Source organism: Orcinus orca, chromosome 18, assembly GCF_937001465.1.
Source record: "Orcinus orca chromosome 18, mOrcOrc1.1, whole genome shotgun sequence".
NCBI classification, from domain to species: domain Eukaryota; kingdom Metazoa; phylum Chordata; class Mammalia; order Artiodactyla; family Delphinidae; genus Orcinus; species Orcinus orca.
In genome coordinates, this window is record NC_064576.1 from 4,809,197 (window position 1) to 4,829,368 (window position 20,172).

Here is a 20,172-nt window from a genome sequence, read left to right on the forward strand (position 1 = left end):
CCCCAAACCCATGACAGATGTTTGGGCCAATGACAGGATTTGAAACAAGCTTAAATCTTCCTAATACCACAGATAAGACTGAAAATGATGTTTTCTGTAAATTGGATTTTGACTTAAAGAAAACAGAAATATATGTAAACGGGGTAAGTGCATTTGATACAGGCTAAGGCGTGACTTTTTTCAAGCCGTGTCTATTCTAGCAGTGGGTGGATCAGTTCTAAGCTTACCTAACTGTTGCAGAAGCAGTAAGATCAGCTAATCAGATTCTGGCCTAGAATTCTTTATAAAGGTGGAGAAAATTATGCCTACTAAGAATTCCATTTCAGTTCAATTTACTCTCAGCTGTATAGAGCATCTCAAGTGGGGATAATATAAAGGGATAAGGAGAGCTTTAAGAATGAAAGAATTGGATGTGTTCAGGTGGGTACCCTGAAGTTTTTAGCACTAAGTAGAATGTTTTGCAGTGTCACTGTGTTTCTTTTTTAACATCAAACAAACAAATAACACTTGCTTATTTTCTTGTGTTTCAATCTGTGTATCACCTACTTTTGCCACAATTTTCCCCACCAGAAAAAATAACATAAAGATGTTTTATTCTTTTGAAAATGTATATGTAGAAGCAAGACTCAGAAACAACTTCATGTTGCCCTCAGATGCAGTATTCTATATCCAGACAGCAAAGCACCATTGGGAGAAGACTTAGCCTGTGACTTCTGCCACGTCCCCCAAACATGGAATAATCAGAAGGATCTGTTAAGAATGAAACTCACACAGTCTTCCTCTAATCGTTGTATAAACAAAGGGAAACATTCTAAAACATAATTTTAAATGTTGTAATTTTTTTTTTTTTTTTTTTTTTTTTTTTTGTGGTACGCAGTCCTCTCGCTGTTGTGGCCTCTCCCGTTGCGGAGCACAGGCTCTGGACGCGCAGGCTCAGTGGCCATGGCTCACGGGCCCAGCCGCTCCGCGGCATGTGGGATCTTCCCAGGCTGGGACACAAACCCACGTTCCCCGCATCGGCAGGCAGACTCTCAACCACTGCGCCACCAGGGAAGCCCTAAATGTTGTAATTATTAATTAAACTGATGATCGTTATCAAGGACAGAATAACTTCCCCATGAGTAAGACAATCATTACTTATATAATCAAACCATTTTCCCAGCATGGATATTTTTTGCTATAGAAATCTGACAATGCTGAGATGGGTAGCAAGCCTTCCTATTCAAAACATTCCTATTATTTTACTATTTATTCTGTAGGTCTCCACATTTTACCACCATTCTTCCTGGGACATTAGACTCTGCATAAATATTTGTGATTCACTTTCTTTCTGTCGTGCTGAGGGAAGATCAAAAGGTTTTATGATGTATGCTAACTTGGCAAAGAACTAGTCAAATGCCTACCTGCGAGGGTGAGCAACAAAGATTTCCTCTTATCTCTTTTACTGCAAGCTCGGAGCAGTAGAATTCTAAAAGCTCATAATACTTATCAAAATGTATTTTCTGAGCAGGATTTATTATTAATGAGTATTAGTCTGTCTTTGGTCACCTTACAATTTATGTTATTAATAACAAGGAAATAGCCAAGAATAAAATACATGCTGCTTATTCAAAGGCACGTATAGGCAAGAGTAAATAAAACACATGGAGCTTTTTCAAAGACCCATGCCGTTATCCGTATCTGTACTTGTATCTAGAATCAAAGTCGGGCAGATTCCCTTCAGGACTGTGGTATATGTACTGATTAATTACCTGATGCGTCTACTCTCAAAACCAGTCTGGAAGTGATTTTTATCCCCTGAGTTTGAAATAACACTGGAGTCAATTATTTCCTCAATTCTGCTGTGCTTTGAGCACATGCTAAACTCTGTTTTCACAAAGAGGCCCGTCTTCCTCTTAGAATGGGCCGGAGCTTTTGTGGGTCTGTATCACCCACACACAGGCACCAAGGGGGTCCCCTGGCTGAAGTGGGGTCCTCGGGACTGAGGTTTGCATTGCGATAACCTAACCGTTCAAGGCTTTGCCCTTTAGATGGGCCCTTCAGACTGTTTAATGAAGCGAAGGGCTTTGTTCTCTCAGTGCCTTTTCCACTGTCTGAAACCACATTGTTTTACAACACAAGGGTAGAGCATTTTTATGAGATCCATCTGAAGGAAGTGTATTTTAAGAAATTCACATAATGCTTGGGAGAACAAGATAGTCACAGAGGAAAGGGGAAATGTTTCGATTATTGAATTTCAAAAGCAGAGCACGTGATTGGAAGTTACAAAGCAACATACCCAATTTTCAAAAGTACCAGATTTGAATATTCCTATGAAAAAAATGCCAGGATAGATTTAACAGAAATGCTTCACTTTCAAGTTAAGAGTGAAGAAGCAAAATATGGTCAGATTATGGGTAAGGGATTCCCTTTCAGACAGGTAAACTGAAATTCAAGTTCAGCTAGGTGGTTCTGTGGGTCCTTGAGAGCACGTTGGAAAGCACCATGATCACTGGGGAGGAAAAACTCTTAATAATTACAAAGTGGGCTTCCCTGGTGGCGCAGTGGTTGAGAGTCCGCCTGCCGATCTAGGGGACACAGGTTCGTGTCCTGGTCCGGGAAGATCCCACATGCCGCGGAGCGGCTGGGCCCGTGAGCCATGGCCGCTGAGCCTGCGCATCCGGAGCCTGTGCTCCGCAACGGGAGAGGCCACAACAGTGAGAGGACTGCGTACTGCAAAAAAATAAAAGTAATAATAATTACAAAGTGTTATTATTTTGACACTTTAAGTTCTTCTTAACTGCAGTCATTTAAAAGAATGCTTTCATAACCAAAATATTACAAAAGTAACCTTTTGGAGAATTGCAAGGCAGTTCTAAAGTAGTTGGAATGGGGAACAACATATGGGAGTTTTCAGAAGCTCTACATTCTAACAAGAAGGAGGTCAATGAAGATTAAGTGTCCAAGGAAGGAACAGAGTATTAAACCTCACCATCTGTATAGCACGCTCCAGGGAGCAGACATTCCAGAGAATGGATTTGTCTGTGAGTTGTCTTCTCCAGGAGTGATGGGACTTCTGCTTTACCTACATGTACACATCTCAGTGCACATGCCAGGGGCCTTAACAGAAGGGGAGAAAGCAGCAGATCCAGCCCTTTTTAGAAACTGCAGAGTTTTTTTTAAGAGTTAGTAGCCAGTAGTAATTAACATATCTTAACAAATTTTATCACCCGATATGAGCAAGTTGACAAAGAGAAATGAGATTCCTTCACTGGGCTTGAGAAGACCTGGATTAATATCCCCTACCAGATTAGGTCTTCTCATACCTAGCTGTGTGCTCTGAGTCAAATTAGTGAACCTTACCAGACCGTTTAGCAGATGTTGTTTGGAGGATATTGGATGAGATGATCAGAGATCACTGAGTCACTTCTGAAGACTCCATGTTTAAAAGTCAACATATCTAAGATTTAGCTCACTGTGTCTATGATTTTGGCATCCTTTTCAACTTATGAAACTCTGTGGACAAGACTCCCATAAAGTGAAAATGATGGGAAGAGGAGGGATTAATATATTTTCAGGAAACCATGACTGTGTTAGTATTTTCAAAGTTGCAACCTGAATATAAAAAGCATTGGGTATGGAGACTAGAAAACAAAAATGTAAAGAAAAAATGTGATCAGTACGCCTCTGGCGCTGTCCAGGGGAGAGGACCCCTCCCTGTGGCAGCATTGGCCTGAGGGATGGCATGAAATACTAAACCCCACCCAACTTCTATGCTCAGTCCAGTTGGAAAGGCAGGCAGATAAACTCACTGCGAAACAAATAAACTCCAAATATTCCTGTATGTGTTTTCATGCCCACAAAACCCAGCTTTCTAGTTCCTGAGCTGAAAATCCGTACTGTGACGAGGGCACCGTCACAAGTAACAGCTTTCTGTTCAAAAATGTTTGCTCTGGGCTTCCCTGGTGGCGCAGTGGTTGAGAGTCCGCCTGCCGATGCAGGGGACACGGGTTCGTGCCCCCGTCCGGGAAGATCCCACATGCCGCGGAGCGGCTGGGCCCGTGAGCCATGGCCGCTGCGCCTGCGCGTCCAGAGCCTGTGCTCCACAACAGGAGAGGCCACAGCAGTGAGAGGCCCGCGTACCGAAAAGAAAAAAAAAAAAAAAAAAGTTTGCTCTGCCTTATTGGTTCTCACTTCTAGGACTGTGTCTAGAGTCATCCTTCCTTGGCCCCAAGGTCTCCCTCCCCAGTTCATCTCGCTGAACTCACACATCCTTCAGGGTGGCTTACGGTTCCATTCCCATAGCAACTAGCCTTATCACAGCTCACTCCTTCGCCGTCATCCTCAGAGTTGGCTCCCTGGGTAACAAAGTCACCTGGGACTCGTTAGAATTCACGTTCTCTGGCTCCACCCCAGCGGGACCAGCAATGGAGGTTTACCAAGCTCTCCAGGTAAATGGGATCCTGCTAACTCAGAAGAATCACTATTTCACGGCCATTGCCGGCCCAAGTGCCTGCCCTGTAGACCACAGTCACCCTACGTGCAGAATCCACACCTCCAATCACCCTACTGTTCCCAATGTCTGGCACATTCTGGGGGGTCAATAAATATTTTCTGAATGAACAAAAAAATGAATGAAGTAGCTTCCTAAAAGACATTGCTTCTTCGTCTAAATTCCTTTTAAACCAGGAGTCCCCAACTCCCGGGCCACGTACCGGTACCGGTCCGAGGCCTGTTAGGAATCAGGCTGCACGGCAGGAGGTGAGCAGCAGGCCAGCGAGAGAAGCTTCATCTGCCGCTCCCCCATCACTCGCATCACTGCCTGAACCATTCCCTCCCCCTGCCACCATCCCCGCCCCGCCCCCACCTCCACCCCGCCCAGCATCCGTGGAAAAATTGTCTTCCACGGAACTGGTCCCTGGTGCCAAAAAGGTTGGGGACCAATGTTTTAAACCATCCATTTAAAACATCCTAAAACGATCATATAAATAGGTACATTATAAAGCTTAAATAAAGAATCCATCCTGCTCAGATGATAGATTAACCTTCTTTAAAGCCCTCAACAGGTACTTCTTAATGATTCCCAGAGGCTTCTAGCTACTGATGTCGCTACAGCAGTGGTTCCCTCAGGGACACGTGGAAATGTCTAGAAACATGTTTGGTTTGGACAGTTTGAACATCTACTCACTTGCATCTAGTGAGTAGAGGCCAGGGACGCTACTAAACATCCTACAATGTCCGGGACAGCCCCCCACCCCACCCCGCTTCAAAGAATTGCCTGGTCCCAAATGCTGATAGTGCCAAGATTGAGAAACCCTAGTCTATATGAGTGATTCTGAAATAACTAGTGATAAGGGTGGAGTGTAAATTTCTGAGAAGTTGGGTATCAGCCATCGACCGTCACAGAGCCTCTCTTCACATAGCACTCTTTTTTTTTTTTTTTTTTTTTGCGGCACGCGGGCCTCTCACTGTTGTGGCCTCTCCCGTTGCGGAGCACAGGCTCTGGAGGCGCAGGCTCAGCGGCCATGGCTCACGGGCCCAGCCGCTCCGCCTCATGTGGGATCCTCCCGGACCGGGACACAAACCCGTGTCCCCTGCATCGGCAGGCGGACTCCCAACCACTGCGCCAGTAGGGAAGCCCTACATAGCACTCTTTAATCCAATAGTTCTCAAGCATTTTCCTCCTGAAAACATTCTTTGTTGTTTTCCTCTTCACAGCCTTATGCCTTAAAAGCAATCTTTCAAAGATAGAAAAGTACAAAGCTAATGCAGAGAAAACAGCACCACCAAGCAATGACTCGGTGCCCTTGCATTCAGCCTCCTGCCCAAAGTCTTCAAGCCTCCAAAGGAAGAATAGCAAGATGAAGAAGGAGGGGAGATTGGTAAAGAGGCACAACTAGGTCCATCCATCTGGTTCAGGGTTGCTGACATTGAGCAATTATTCGGGGCTATTTTAATATGTCGTTTCCCCTTCTTTAGAACTCTCCCACGTGCCCCTAAATGAGCTGCCTTTCAGATGAACAAGTACCGTGTAGGCCTCCCAGATGCAGCAGGGCAGGTCTGTACGGGGATGCTGCAACCAAATGATGCTGAGGGCCTGACACAATCGGCTTATCCCCTCCAAATGAAAGGACTATTTCAGGCAAAACCAGAACTTTCTCTGCTTGTAACGCCTCAGTTATGCTACTGAGGAAAAGTGAGGGAGTGCTGATGATTTAGTACAAAACTTTATTTGAAAGGCAACACAAACCAAAAATCTATTGAAGGTGAATGAATTGTGTCATTGTCACCAACTGGTGAATTTTGCATTGGACGTGGCAATGTAATGGGTTAGTGTTACTCAAAGTGTAATAGTTTGGTCCGAAAACAGGTAAAATACCTAGAATGACCTATTCCGGCTCTGTGACTTGCTGAAAGTCAGTGCTGGTGGTGATAATTTTAGATAAATAAAGCCTTCATTGGTCCTAAGAACTTAGACATTCTTCTTTCCATAGAATTTTTCACCCAGTACAGCCAAAATGTGTGATTTAGTATATTATCCCACCAGGATTGCATCCCCCTTCTTTGACAGCATGCTATGAAATTTCATACTTAAATCCTTCTGTAATTCAAAAGTATGTAATGAAGGTCTTAAAACCTAACCACAATAAATAAAAATGTATTTGGACTATTCTAACATAAATTGTATCTATGAGAAACGAAAATGTGTCAAAGATCTAGAAATATTGTTTCTAAGTGAAATGAAAAGGTACACTTTGGAGAACACACTTAAGAAATACTTCTTTCAGTATTCAGTCATGCACTTGGTTATTAGTATATTTCACTTTCATGTTGTTTTTCCTTAGCAGAAAATAAATATTTAATAAATTTGATTGACGTTGGGGCTGACTGGGATATCATGCCAATAAATTTTGAAGAACCAGCTAACAGCGGAATACTGAGAAATGCAATGTCACTTCATCACGGCAGAAATAAAAATAGTTTCAATTTTTCATAACGTTTAACCATCCCATGAATCTAAAACATGTTGTTTGACAAAAGTAATTAAAGTGTGGACATTTTGAATTATTTTGATATTTGAAATGAGAGCTTGTCTACCTTACAGTTCTTCATCCATCAAACTTCTTTTTTTAACTTGAAGTGACTTTAAAGTTACTAAGACACAGTCACCTTGAAGACTGGTTCTAAAACTTGGATAAGCAGTCCTTGTTTGTTTCAGTGAGACTTCCTTGCAAGTAAAATAAGGTCACGGGCTCATTCATTTTCACGGGAAACTGAGGACATTGAGAAAGATCTGGGATAGGCAAAAAGAGGCCGTCCTCAAAGGCACTACTTGGATGGATCATATAGGCACAACCAAGAAGTCTCCTCGTGGCTGGTTCCAGAAACATTTTAGGAAACAGGAAGCAAAAGCTATGTCATTCTTGAAATAATACACACGATCTTAAACATGATAAACTTGCTTAGAAGTGGTACCTCAGGTACCTCGTAAAATATCTTCATGACACGTCCATGTTATGTTTATAATATCCTATCTTCTTTCAAGTGGCCAGCCTGAAAAGATATTTCAATGTCAATAACACTACTCAAGTTATTTTGATTACCAGAATTATTGATGGCATGATAATTGTGTGCAAAATGCAATGCTAAATGGTCCAAGGATGTAGGGCATGCTTATAACTGCACAGACATGGATCTCAGCTTTCACACGAGACGGCTGGTGTAGTGAAGAACTGAATTTACCTTCTTCTCCAGCAGTGCCTCTCAGATTGTGGTCCCCAGATCAGTACCATCCGCCTCACCTGGGAACTTGCTAGAAATGCAAATTCTTGAGTTCACCCCAGACCTACTGAGTCAGAAAGTCTTGGGGTGGAACCAAGCAATCTGAATTTTAGTAAACCCTCCAGGTGACTTTGGTGCACACTGAAGTTTGAGAACCTCAGTTCTACAGCAGCAGTTCTTAAAATATTGTCGCAGGATCCTGGGGAACCCTGAGATCTTTCGGGGCTGCAAGGTCAATTACTTTTATAATAATACTAAGAGGTTACATACATTTTATGCTGTGTCAACATTTGCCCTCTTGGTATAAAAGCAAGGATCAGTGACTTCAGCTGATTCTTTAGCACCAATCAAGGCAATACAGTGACACCAAACTGTATTTGTAGTCAATAAATTTTTCAGCAGCACAAGCATGCAAGTCAAAAATGTTCATTTCGGGATTCCCTGGTGGTGCAGTGGTTGAGAGTCCGCCTGCCAATGCAGGGGACACGGGTTCGTGCCCTGGTCCGGGAAGATCCCACATGCCGCGGAGCGGCTGGGCCCGTGAGCCATGGCCGTTGAGCCTGCGTGTCTGGAGCCTGTGCTCCGCAACGGGAGAGGCCACAACAGTGAGAGGCCTGCGTACCGCAAAAAAAACACAAACAAACAAACAAACAAAAATGTTCATTTCACTTAAATATGTTGATTACACAGTAAAAAAAATGATTAAAACTTGACCCTTGAGTGGGTATTTTTTATTATTCTGTATGATGAAATGGGAAGAAAGCATGAAGCCCTTTTGTTGCAAATCCAAGTCAGATGGTTGTCTGAAGGAAAAGTACTAGTAATATCGAGTTGTGAGCTGAACTAGTAGCTTCTTTTCATGGAATAATATTTCTACTTGAAAAAACAACTGACAGACGAACTATGGTTATTCAGACTTGGGTATCTGGCAGACATTTTCTACAAAATGGATAAAATGAGGTCATCACTAGAAAAACAATTGACAGTATTTGTTGCCACATGTTGAGAACAAAAATTACAACTTTGAACATTTGGTGTTTGCCCTTGTGAGCTTAATAGTTTTCCAATACTCAAAGTGTTTTCTGATTAGATCAGTGATGATACTAACAAATATGACTTTTTAAACATCAGTAGGAATGTGTGCTCTGAATAATTTATCAAATTATGCACCAGTAAAAATCCAACCAAAGCACAAACTAGTCCAAAGGCTTTCAAAGTAACAGCACGTGGAGAGTTTAATGGTGTGATTTCAAGTTCCATGTTACACCTGACCTTTCCAAAATGATCATCTGTTGAGTTTTATTGAAGTGTCAAAGAAGAACATCCGGACTTATCTCAAAAGGCTATTACAGGGCTTCCCTGGTGGCGCAGTGGTTGAGAGTCCGCCTGCCGGTGCACGGGACGCGGGTTCGTGCCCCGGTCCAGGAGGATCCCACATGCCGCGGAGTGGCTGGGCCCGTGAGCCATGGCCGCTGAGCCTGCGCGTCCGGAGCCTGTGCTTCACAACAGGAGAGGCCATAACAGTGAGAGGCCCACGTACCGCAAAAAAAAAAACCAAAAAAAAAACAGGCTATTACAGTAATCTTCTCTTCTTAAACCTCATATGTGTGTGAGGCCAGATTGTTTTCCCTTATACTTAAACCAAAAAAATGGATCACGGGTAGATGGAATGCAAAAGCAGATATGCGAATCCAGCTGCCTTCTATTAAGCCTGATGTTAAAGAGATTTGCAACTTGTAAAACAACGTCATGCTTCTCACTTTCTTATGTGTTGGAAAATAGCCTTATTTTTTCATGCATATATGTTGTTTATTGATCTATCTGTCTGTCTGTCTATCTATCTAGAGAGAGAGAGAAAAAGAGAGAGCGTGTTCATTCTCTACACCCGCTATAATACCAGCTCAATAATGGTAGGATTTTTTTTTCTTTGATTTACTGCTGTACCTCCAGCACCTAGAACAAGGTAGTAGGTTCTCAATAAATACTTGTTGAATGAATAAACAACTGCAGAAATGAAATGAAAGGCAGAGAAAGAATGAAAGGAAGAAGGGAGAGAAAAAACCAGGACAGCCTCACAGGAACTTGTTTGTCACTTTTCCCCAAGTATTTTATAAACAATTATGAATAAAAAATTATTCTATAGGAGATAGGAAGCATGGGTCTACCTTCAACTTACTGCCAACTTTTGAATTACATAGGATTTCTCTGTAACGCTGCCTTTCAGAACACAACATCCTGCTAACTTTCAGAGGTTTTACAGCTAAATGAGATTACGTGACTCTATACATATTCTTCAGAGTAAATAGTTTATAAGTTCAAGATGTTACCATGATAATTATTTTATGTTGCTTATATTGCCTTGAATTGTGTTATTCAAACAACTGACACGTTGCAATGGCTCTTCACAAAGCAATAAGCCATCTTTGGAAATCTAAAAGACATATTTTCTGAAAATATACATCTCTGAAGAAAAAAAATTATCGTATGTTATATTTCTTTCTTTGGGAGATGCCGTTTGAAATTCTGAAGACTGACTGAGACCTTTACCAGGGCTTGATTTGCTATTTTCTATAGAAAAAGCCTTCTGAAGATTTGATAGCTGCTCTCAGAATGAAGAGTAATTGCATAATACTTCATGTTTACAGCAGAGAATTGCTGTTTTGTCATTTAGACATGCAACAGTGCTGTTCTACACAATGCAATGCATCAGAAAAGATTCAATAATCATTCCTTAACTGGTGTTAATTTGACTGACAATAGACTATAGGGTGCAACTGTTGAAAAAAATCCCAAGAACTGATATTTTCAATTCCACATTCTTTTAAGCAAATAAAATACATAAATACTTAGAATGAATCTGATGCAAAAAATTCCAAATGCCAAGCAAGGCTTCTTTCATTCCTCTTTATAACCAGGTGGCAGGCAGACAATATTATTTCACTGTTCAAGATGGGGAAACAAAAAGCAAGAGACCTTCAGATATGGAGCTAATGATACCAGTCATGATAGTCACCTGTTGCTCACACGTCAACTTCTATTTTGAAAATCCTTTACACAATTTCCTTAGAATGGTTCTGCCTCCTTAAATCATCATTATCTATATTTATCTTCAGAAACGTCTAAAGCAGTCATCACCCCATGCCTCTCAAAGATTTGGCCCCCAAAAGTGCAAAAAGACATTGGACTCAGACTAGGAAAGAGAAGTTAACTTGCTTTCAGCTGTATATCATTCTGTGAAATCTTAACAATAAAGTTCTGCACTGGTATTTTACTCAATGTTTAAGAAAATGGAATGTTCTTTCATTATTTTTCCCACCACCATTAACTTTTGGTAGAAGGTAAGGCTGTAGGTGGCACAATGGGCCTTTTGGAACATCAGGACTTAATTACGTATGTTGTATCACTCCTCGAATGAACAAATGAATAGTGGAACTAGAGGTGACAACATTTCTGTGGGAAGAGAAGTTTTTAAAACAGTTTCCAGGACTGACAGTGGCGTCCATATTTGTACATAACCCAGTAGGAGTATCATCATATTTTTGAAGATAATGATAAGGAGACCGTTTTCCATAGGAATAAAAGCTGGGGAAGAGATTGGGCCAAAGAAAGAACTCATTTGAACGGCGTCAAAGTCTCTGCGACAAACTCAAAAGTCAACAGGAGGATTTTGTTACAATACCGGAAAAGGCACCTACCTCACAGGAGAAGGCTCCTGTGATCACGTGAGAAGGTAAGTGCGGCAAGAGACGCTTGCTTCCACGCATAACTTATTTTCCTGAGGAACTGACACAGGCCTGGTGACGATTTGGCATTTATTTAGTTTTAAATTTTTATTGAAATATAGTTGATTTACAATGTAGTGTTAGTTTCAGGTGTACAGCAAAGTGATTCATTTATAGATATAGATATAGATATAGATACAGAACTTTTTTAGATTCTTTTCCATTATAGCTTATTATAAGATATTGAGTAGAGTTCCCTGTGCTCTACAGTAGGTCCTTGTTGGTTATCTATTTTATAGATAGGCGTGTGTATATTTTGCATTTTAAGACAGAAACATGGAAGGGTATGGCATGCTGGTCCTTCAAGACTGAAAGCTGGAATGAGGCAGAAATGGCCCGTGAAGACATTCTGACCCCCGAGGTCAGGGAACAGTGTGGGTTCCGAATTTCAAACTTGCCTGATTTTTACTCAATGTTGAAAGCAGCCTGGCATCTGCTGGGTGTCCAGGTGGTGTGAACAGGTCACAGCCTCCTTGAACACACCTCTAACGCAGACAAGAAGGCTTAGTTCCAGAGCCCCGGGCTTGGTCTACCCCAATCCTGGTGCAAACAGTAGGATGAAGATGCTCAGAGTGGCCACTCAGAACTTCAAGCGGGTGAAGAAAGCTTTCTGAATGTTCCACTGTAATATCCACACTCCAAGAGAGAGCGTCTGCTGCTGTACCCTAATGTATCATGTGAGCTGGCATCTCATTTCCGGGCTGGTAAGTACCTAACACATATGAATGAGAAAGGGGGCATTTGCTATTAAAAGTAGGCTTCCTTTAATTAGAATTTTTTATACTTGAGTCTCCTAGTTTATGAACCCCTGTGATGGATGTAGCTTTGTTTAGATAATTGCTTGAGATGAGTGAATACCCCAATATTTATTATGCAAGGATGTCAAGGAATTATGAATGGACGCAAATAGTTCCATTGGGCAAGCGCTCTAATTAATAAAGCCAGTTTCCCATGGTTTCCTGTGTGCGAGAGCAGTACCAGGGCTCTGTGGCCAGGTAACTGATGCACAGAACAGATGTTAGTGGTAATCCTGAAAAAGAACTGGCACCGGAGGAAAGCTGACTGGACTCAACCCCTTTTTATCTCTATCTCCTCTCCCTTCTCCATCTTAAAGACCTGGATCTTAACAACACATTTGCATAAAACAGCCTTTCCCCCAAGAGCTGAAAGTTTAACCTCTAGCATTTACTGACAATGGTTTAACAGATTACCTCTCCTGGGGATTTTCTTGGGGGGGTAAATATTCTTAAACTAGGAACAGGACCAGTCTAGGGCTAGTCTGTACATGCTGCATACCGATTGATAAAATATCCAAACATCTCCATACCTTGCGGTAAATAGCAACCGATCACAAGCCCTAAGTCCTACCCTTACGTTGTGGAAGCTCGTCACTATCAGTAACTAAAGAGTGAATGTCCACCAAGAGTCCTGAGGCCCAGATCTCAGCCTGGCCTCTGTTTTTATCAGAAATTTCTTGTGCCTTACTGGATGTTAAATATTTGGAATATGACTTCTGGGTGCCTCATTCCATCCCCAAAACTTAGATGCTTGATTTCTACCCACAACAATGCAGAGCAGATTTTCTCTGTGGGCTGCAGGAATGCCAGGGCACCTTTTCACCCCCCATGTAGGCATCCATCTACCAGAGCAGTCCTGGGAGGGAAGGTGGAAGGAAGGGCACCATTGTGACCTTGAAATAGATTAAGTTTGGGTGCAGGAGGAATGTAAAGCAGTACTAAGTCCCCTGTAGGTTCAGTGTTTTTCTGTTTAATAAGTCACACGAGCACGACCATGTTCCCGGGTATTTTGATAAATGCATGCTTTACGTCACTTAATCCTCACATGAGTGAAGTAGTATAATGCCCATTTTACAGATGAGTACAATAGTTTTGCCTCTCTTATAAGGAACATGGGATGTCACCCCTATTCTAAGAAGGCTCCAGGATTCCTGCCCCCTCACGTACACACGATAGATAATCTGATTCCCCTGAGCATGACCAGGACCTGTGAATATGATGTACTCTCACTCCTATTATTAGGTTACAACATATGGTAAAAGGGAAGAGATTTGCAGATGTCCTTAGGTCCCTAATCTATTGGCTTTAAGTTAATCAAAAGGGAGATTATTCTGAATGCATCTGACGGAATCAGGTAAGCACTGCAAAAGAGATCAGAGTATAAAGAGAGAGATTCAAGGCTGCAACAGACGCTGTCTATCGGCCTTGAAGAAGGAAACTGCCTGGTGTGGAGAGGGTACGTGGCAGAGAACATCAGGCAGCCTCTAGGAGCCGAGGATCGTACTCCCACCACCACAGGAATTCTGCCACCCAGTGGAATCCAGTGAGGACCCTGAGCCTCAGATGAGATCACAGGCTCAGCCAATATCCTGACTCTCACCCTGGTGAGAACTTGAGTTGGGGACCGAAGTAACCTAGTGCACACATCAGACCCATGGGAACTGCGAGAAAATAAATGCGTGATGTTTAAGTGCTGAGTGCGTGGTAATTTGTTACGCAGCAGTAGGTAGCTATTGTCCTAGGCCCCAGAGGTTATCCACACGAAGGTTATACGTGAATACTGAGAGACAGTTTGTAAGAAATATATGAAGTAATCTTTAACCTGCCTAACCTATACTATCCCAGTGTTCAATTCATACTCGGTGTTGCGTAGTTAATAGGCTAATGGGTACCAACATTTAACCTAAATGTTAATCAACAGAAACGGAGGCTTAAATGTAACCTAGCAAATTTTTGATATCTACTACATGCCAATGAGTAAACTAAATGATATTGAAGTTTTCATAACAACAACAAAAAGAGAAATGGAATAATTGTGTGCCCCATAGCGTATTAAAGGTTATGTAACTATTTATTATAATTAAGTTAGTAAAAACTTAGTTAAAATATATCTTGAAGGGCAGCGTGATTGAGAATATCTTCATCCTCTTTTTTTCCTAAGTCAGTGAGCCTACACTGGGTGAAACAGATATTTGTGTCAGGCAACCTGAAAGCAGACCAAAGATAACTGAGTCCATTTGGATTCAATATTATTGTGTATCATCTACTTAGGCTGATTCAAACAAGTATTTCCTTTTGAGGCTACTGTAATGGACATAATAACACCACCAAATATGGGAACCAGACCATCAACATCTTCTATATTACAGTGAATCTGGATTGAGGCCTTGAGACATATATGCCCAATATCTGTCAGCATGCGGGGCCCACAGGTAGAGATGGGGGATGCTAGGCTCAGAAACTTGGAGAAAGGACCTCTAGCCTTCAAGGCAGCATTGTCAATTGAGCTATGCTTTGTTCAAGCATGAGTCTCCCTTCAAGACTGGTAACTCCTCTCTCTCCAAAGTTAACAAGGATGCAGAATTGTTCTGCTGCAGCTCCAATATGCCTGCTTTGGGGATTCTATCCGCCAGAATCCTCATGGTGCCCTGATGGGATCTCACCTAAGACAACTGGATGAAGCACAAGCATCACGTTCTGCCAGTGGTTTAGAGGTGGGTGGGGTGAGGGATGTCTCCCAACCTTGCTACCAAGTCAAGCCCCTTTGGGGACTGGAGGTGTAGAACTAGTAGTCATTACACCTGGACAAGCAAGACTGTGCAGGTAAATCAGGTCTCATGCTCACCCTCCTTATGCGGGTAATTGATCAGAGCAAAACTCAGCCACTCTTGCAGACATTTGATGGCAAATAAAATGGACAACAACCTGTTAGTTGAGTGGTGAAGTCCCAGCTCTTTCCTTCTGGTGATATGAAAACTCTGGCAGTAAAGATGGACTGTGCAAACAGCACAGTGTTTCGGTGGCTTCAAGTGGTCAAGCGGAATCAGGTTGGAGCAGGCTTCACAGGTCCAAGTGCTAGGCCAACTGCTGCAGGCCAGGGACAGTGAATCTTCTGACTAGGGAAAGAACAGAGGACGGTTCCAGGTTTACCGTCTGGAACGTCACCCCTAAGGTTACAGGGTGGAGGTTCTGCTACTCTTAGAACCCATTCGTGCGAGATCAGGTATAACTCAAAAATACTTGAGCCAACCCATGGTTCTTGAATACCAGTGTTATGGATTGAACTGTGTCCCCGCAGAAAGATAGGTTGGGGTCCTAACCCACAGTAGCTCAGAAGGTGGCCTTATTTGGAGATGAGTTTTAACAGAGGCGGTCACGTTAAAATGAGGCCATTAGGGTGGACACTATCCCAACATGACCGCTATCCTTATAAAAGGGGAAAGTTTGGAAATAGAAGCAGACATGCACATGAGGAGAACGCCACGGAAGATGACGGCAGAGATTGGGGCGATGCTTCTACAAGACAAGAAGTACCCAACGATTGCTGGCACACCCCCAGAAGCAAGGAAGAGGAAAGAGTCTACTCAGAGTCTCAAGGGACCACAGCTCTGCTGACACCTTGACTTCATACTTTTAGCCTCCAGAATCGTGAGACAATACATTTTAAGGCACCCAGTTTGTGGCACTTTATTTCAACAACCCTGGGAAACTAATAAAGCCACATTCACAAACAAACCTATTGTCATAATTGACGTGAGCATATTTTGAAACTTGAGGGCGTACACACCAAGAGACTCCAAGTTCCAAGTAACTGAGCACACACAAAAGTGAACACCAAGGAAGGGTGTGACTGGGCAGAAGGGGAAGTGGATGACATGAGTAAGGAGAAGTGGAAATGAGTGACAGGGGACAATAGTTTGACTATGATGTGTGCCTCTTAGACACTTTCCAGGAAGCACACTTTGTTCAAGGATTTTCCATCTCAGGACAGACTGGGTGATCACGGCACAGGCTTCCCTAGGATATGCAAGCTGTGCAGATGCGTTCTCATCAGAGCGAAGCCAACATTACACCACGATGTTTCATGCAGACCTACAGAGGTCACACAGGTCAGGAGGACCCCTTCCCATCCCTTGAAGTCACTGACATCCTGGATCCTATCCCACAGTGACTGTCCTCCACTTTTCTCAGTAATCAATGGCATTTATCTGTTTGACATTGTTTGGGTGACCAGAGCTTACTTACTCTGAGATATGTCCTATAAACTGCTCACTTTGTAAATCCCCCCCCACCCCCTCTCAAAAATAAATAATCAACATTTCCTGATTCACTTCTCCTTCCTTGGAAATTACCATGTAAGAATTTCCACTGGAAAAGGCGATCCTTTCCCCTGGAGGAAAATGTTATCTCCCCCGCACCAACCCCTGGAACACCTGACGCCCGTACTCTCATTAAGAGACATCCTCAAAGCCTTCCTCAAGAAATGAGACCCGTAATTACATGTCCTCAAAATAATAGCTCGATAAAAATGACAGATTTGGCCACTCGTGCTGTTGTTTTGTCTACATGACACCAAACAGCCCTGTTGGCTCATAGCGTCACTGAGTTAATTGGTCACACCTGTTACAAAATGTCAGGCGCACCCTGAGTTTGCAACACAGCGCCGCGTGCAGCCTCGAGGGAGGTGGGCGTGGGCAGGCTGCTTCCCCTTTCGGGTTATCACGTTGGAAGCTGGGCTGTGAAGTCATCTCTCCCCTAGGGGTGCTGATTAACTGGTGGTGGCTCAGAATATCTCCTTCAGCCTCAACTTAACGCGCAGGAAACTATTTTAATACAGCACGAAGTAAAACCAAAAACGACACGCACTTCATCCGACTCCGTCCCTTTATCCAAATCCTCTCCACACCTTGGACCCAACTTAATTCCCAGCTCCTCCAGAAAAATGTCCTCCAAATACGTTTTCATCCATTCTTTCTTCCTTCACTTTTCTTGTTCTTCTTTTTTTTTTATTTTTTTGGAGTAGAGTTGATTTACAATGTTTTGTTAGTTTCTGCTCTACAACGAAATGAATCAGTTATGCATGTACTTATATATATACTCTTTTTTAGATTCTTTTCCTGTATAGGCCATTACAGAGTATTGAGTAGAGTTCCCTGTGCTATACAGTAGGTCCTTATTAGTTATCTATTTTATATACAGCAGTGTGTATATGTTCTTGTTCTACTTTTTTTTTTTTTTTTTTTTTTCTGTACGCGGGCCTCTCACTGTTGTGGCCTCTCCCGTTGCGGAGCACAGGCTCCGGACGCACAGGCTCAGCGGCCATGGCTCACAGGCCCAGCCGCTCCGCGGCACGTGGGATCTTTCCAGACCGGGGCACGAACCCATTGTTCTACTTTAAAAATCACTCTTTGGGCCAATACTCAGATGCTGCCTTGTGTAATTACTTAACAGTTTTATGCATATTATTTCTATTCAGTAATCCTCTTGATGGTACTAATCATGATTTATATTTAACTGGGGTCACTGTCCTCCCTATCTTGTCTAGCCTCATGCCAAAAAAAGGTAATTATTCAGTAAATAATTGCATTAAATGATGACTCTAAATGGATAACTTAGAGCCCGTCCTAGTGCTGTAAAATTACCAAAGTATGTGCGTCTTTCAATGAAATGTGCATTCTCTGTGTTTTTGACAATTCCTAAATGGAATTTCTAGAATTCCTAAAATCCATCTGCCTGATAGATTCTCCTCTTCAAGATCCTAACTCTAAAATCTTTCTGGAATCACATCAAAGAATAAACTTAGGGATTGTCAAGGTCCAGCGCCCTACATGTATTTTCTTTTACTCTGTGTGCCTTGCAACTTCATCACATAATTCTGTCTTTCTTGAAATATCCACATTCTGCATGGATAATCTTATTTTGACCTTCAGTTCACCTTTGATGGGAGTGCTGTTTGAGAAAACTCTTTTTATTTTAACCACATCTGGTCCTACGGAAATAATAAAATGGATTGAAACATTTCATTAACAACTTTTCATCCCATTCATAATTTTATGTGTGTCTACCTTAAATTTCTCAGAATCCTTCATTGATGACTCCCCATATGCCAATCTGCAAGAGGTCTCAGTTATTACAAGTATCTTGGGCTGGCTTTTTCCCTAGACTCAGTCATTTGTTCTGGCTAAAAATCTTATTCTTAAAATCAGTTGACCTACCATTAGTTCAGCTTGACTCCAAACACAAGTTCAGCTATTAAATCACTCTAAAAAATGGACTAACTTTCTTATAGATAATCCATAACAGGGGTTCTTGACCTGAGATCTTATGTTCTCTAGAAGTTGTGAACAGAATTCTGTGTGTGTGGATATATTATTTTTCTAGCTAAAGGACCATATCTTTATCAGATTATCAAAAGGTGTACGACTCCAAAAGAATAGTGAATATTCTAGAAATAGGTGCTGAGCCAGGAGCGGAAACAAGGAAAGGTCCAAGAGTTTTGAAATTTCTATTGATATTTTCATCTCCTGAGTTTGCAGATGTGTCCTGCATTGGTGATAATATATTGATATCTAATTTTTAAATGAGCAGCCATGTATAAGTATTTCAGAAAGTTTAAAGAAAGGGTGCAGGGAGACAGGAAGATAGAAGATTTGATTTAAATATGGAAATATTTAAATAAGAAATCTGGACCCCTTCCAATAAGTTTACATTCTGACATGAGGATGGTCTTAGGGATATATCTTCATTCTTTAATAATGTGAATTTCCTGGACATAATGCACTCACATGTAAAGTCCAAAAGTAAAGATATAATGACCTTCCTTTTATCTGCTTTTCCCATCTCAATATCAAGTGTAATTAAGAGTTGATTCTCAAAGAAGACATCATACAGACAAAATAAACAAAAAAATATTGAAAGCCCTCGAGGAAGAAAACAGAGAGGAACACGAAATTATCCTCTTTTAAATCTTTTAACCTCACTGAGACTCAGACTGCATTTTACCCATGAAGAGGGAATTAAGTTAGATATTCTTTAGGGTCCCTTTCAACTCTCAAATCCTTGGATTTCTGTGATCTCGTGACTTCATTATTTTATTCCCAGTTACAATAAGTGATTTCAGCCTCAGCCTGCTGAGAAATTCTACGCCTGTGTCCCCCTACACAACACTGTGGGGTCTGTGTACTGTGAGGACCCCCAAGGATGTCTCAGTCTATGGAAGCTGAGGACCAGCAGAGGGTGAACTTCATCAATAGAGTTTGCAAACAAACATGAAGACACCCACACAGACACCTCCCTGTGACGGCAAAGTGGCTGCAGGTGTGTGTCCCTCTCCTCCATCTCACCATCTGGGTCGTTGAAATCAGCCAGGAGTGGAGTGTGGGGTTTTTAACACAGTGGTTGGAAAATGAAAGGCATGCATAGTACCATCTTGGGAATAATGTGATTCTGCAGCGGCCTGACATGACGAGTAAGTGCAGCCTGGAGATCCATGCTTGCCAATTACGTCGGCAATTACTGAAGTTGTTTTCTCCCGTTTGGATATGAAGTGATCACAGGAGACACATACAGGGTGAAAGTGGGAAAGCTTGCTCAGAACCACAGGTTGTCATTTGGGGGACATCAGATGAGCATTTTAGAAAGTACCCCTGTGCCCTGCCATGATGCAAAATAAATGAATACTAAGCAAATGTTTTCCCCTCCCAGTTGTTGGAAAACACAGAAGACCTATGCCTGTATTTAAAAGATAGTCCAGCCCGACTGTGGTTATTACTGCTCCTGGAGAAACAGCAGTCCATAAATGGGTTGCCTCAGGAAAAAAAAAGAGAGACAGA

General features: G+C 42.2%; 1 long non-coding RNA gene across 1 annotated transcript in view; it reads right to left on the reverse strand.

The window, feature by feature from the left end:
• Window positions 1–6,187: 6,187 nt before the first annotated feature.
• LOC117202780 (uncharacterized) overlaps window positions 6,188–20,172 on the reverse strand; it is a 431,485-nt gene continuing 417,500 nt past the window's right edge. Inside the window, exon 12 of the long non-coding RNA XR_007473247.1 lies at window positions 6,188–7,533. This is a non-coding gene — a long non-coding RNA (uncharacterized LOC117202780). The remainder of the gene's footprint in view (window positions 7,534–20,172) is intronic.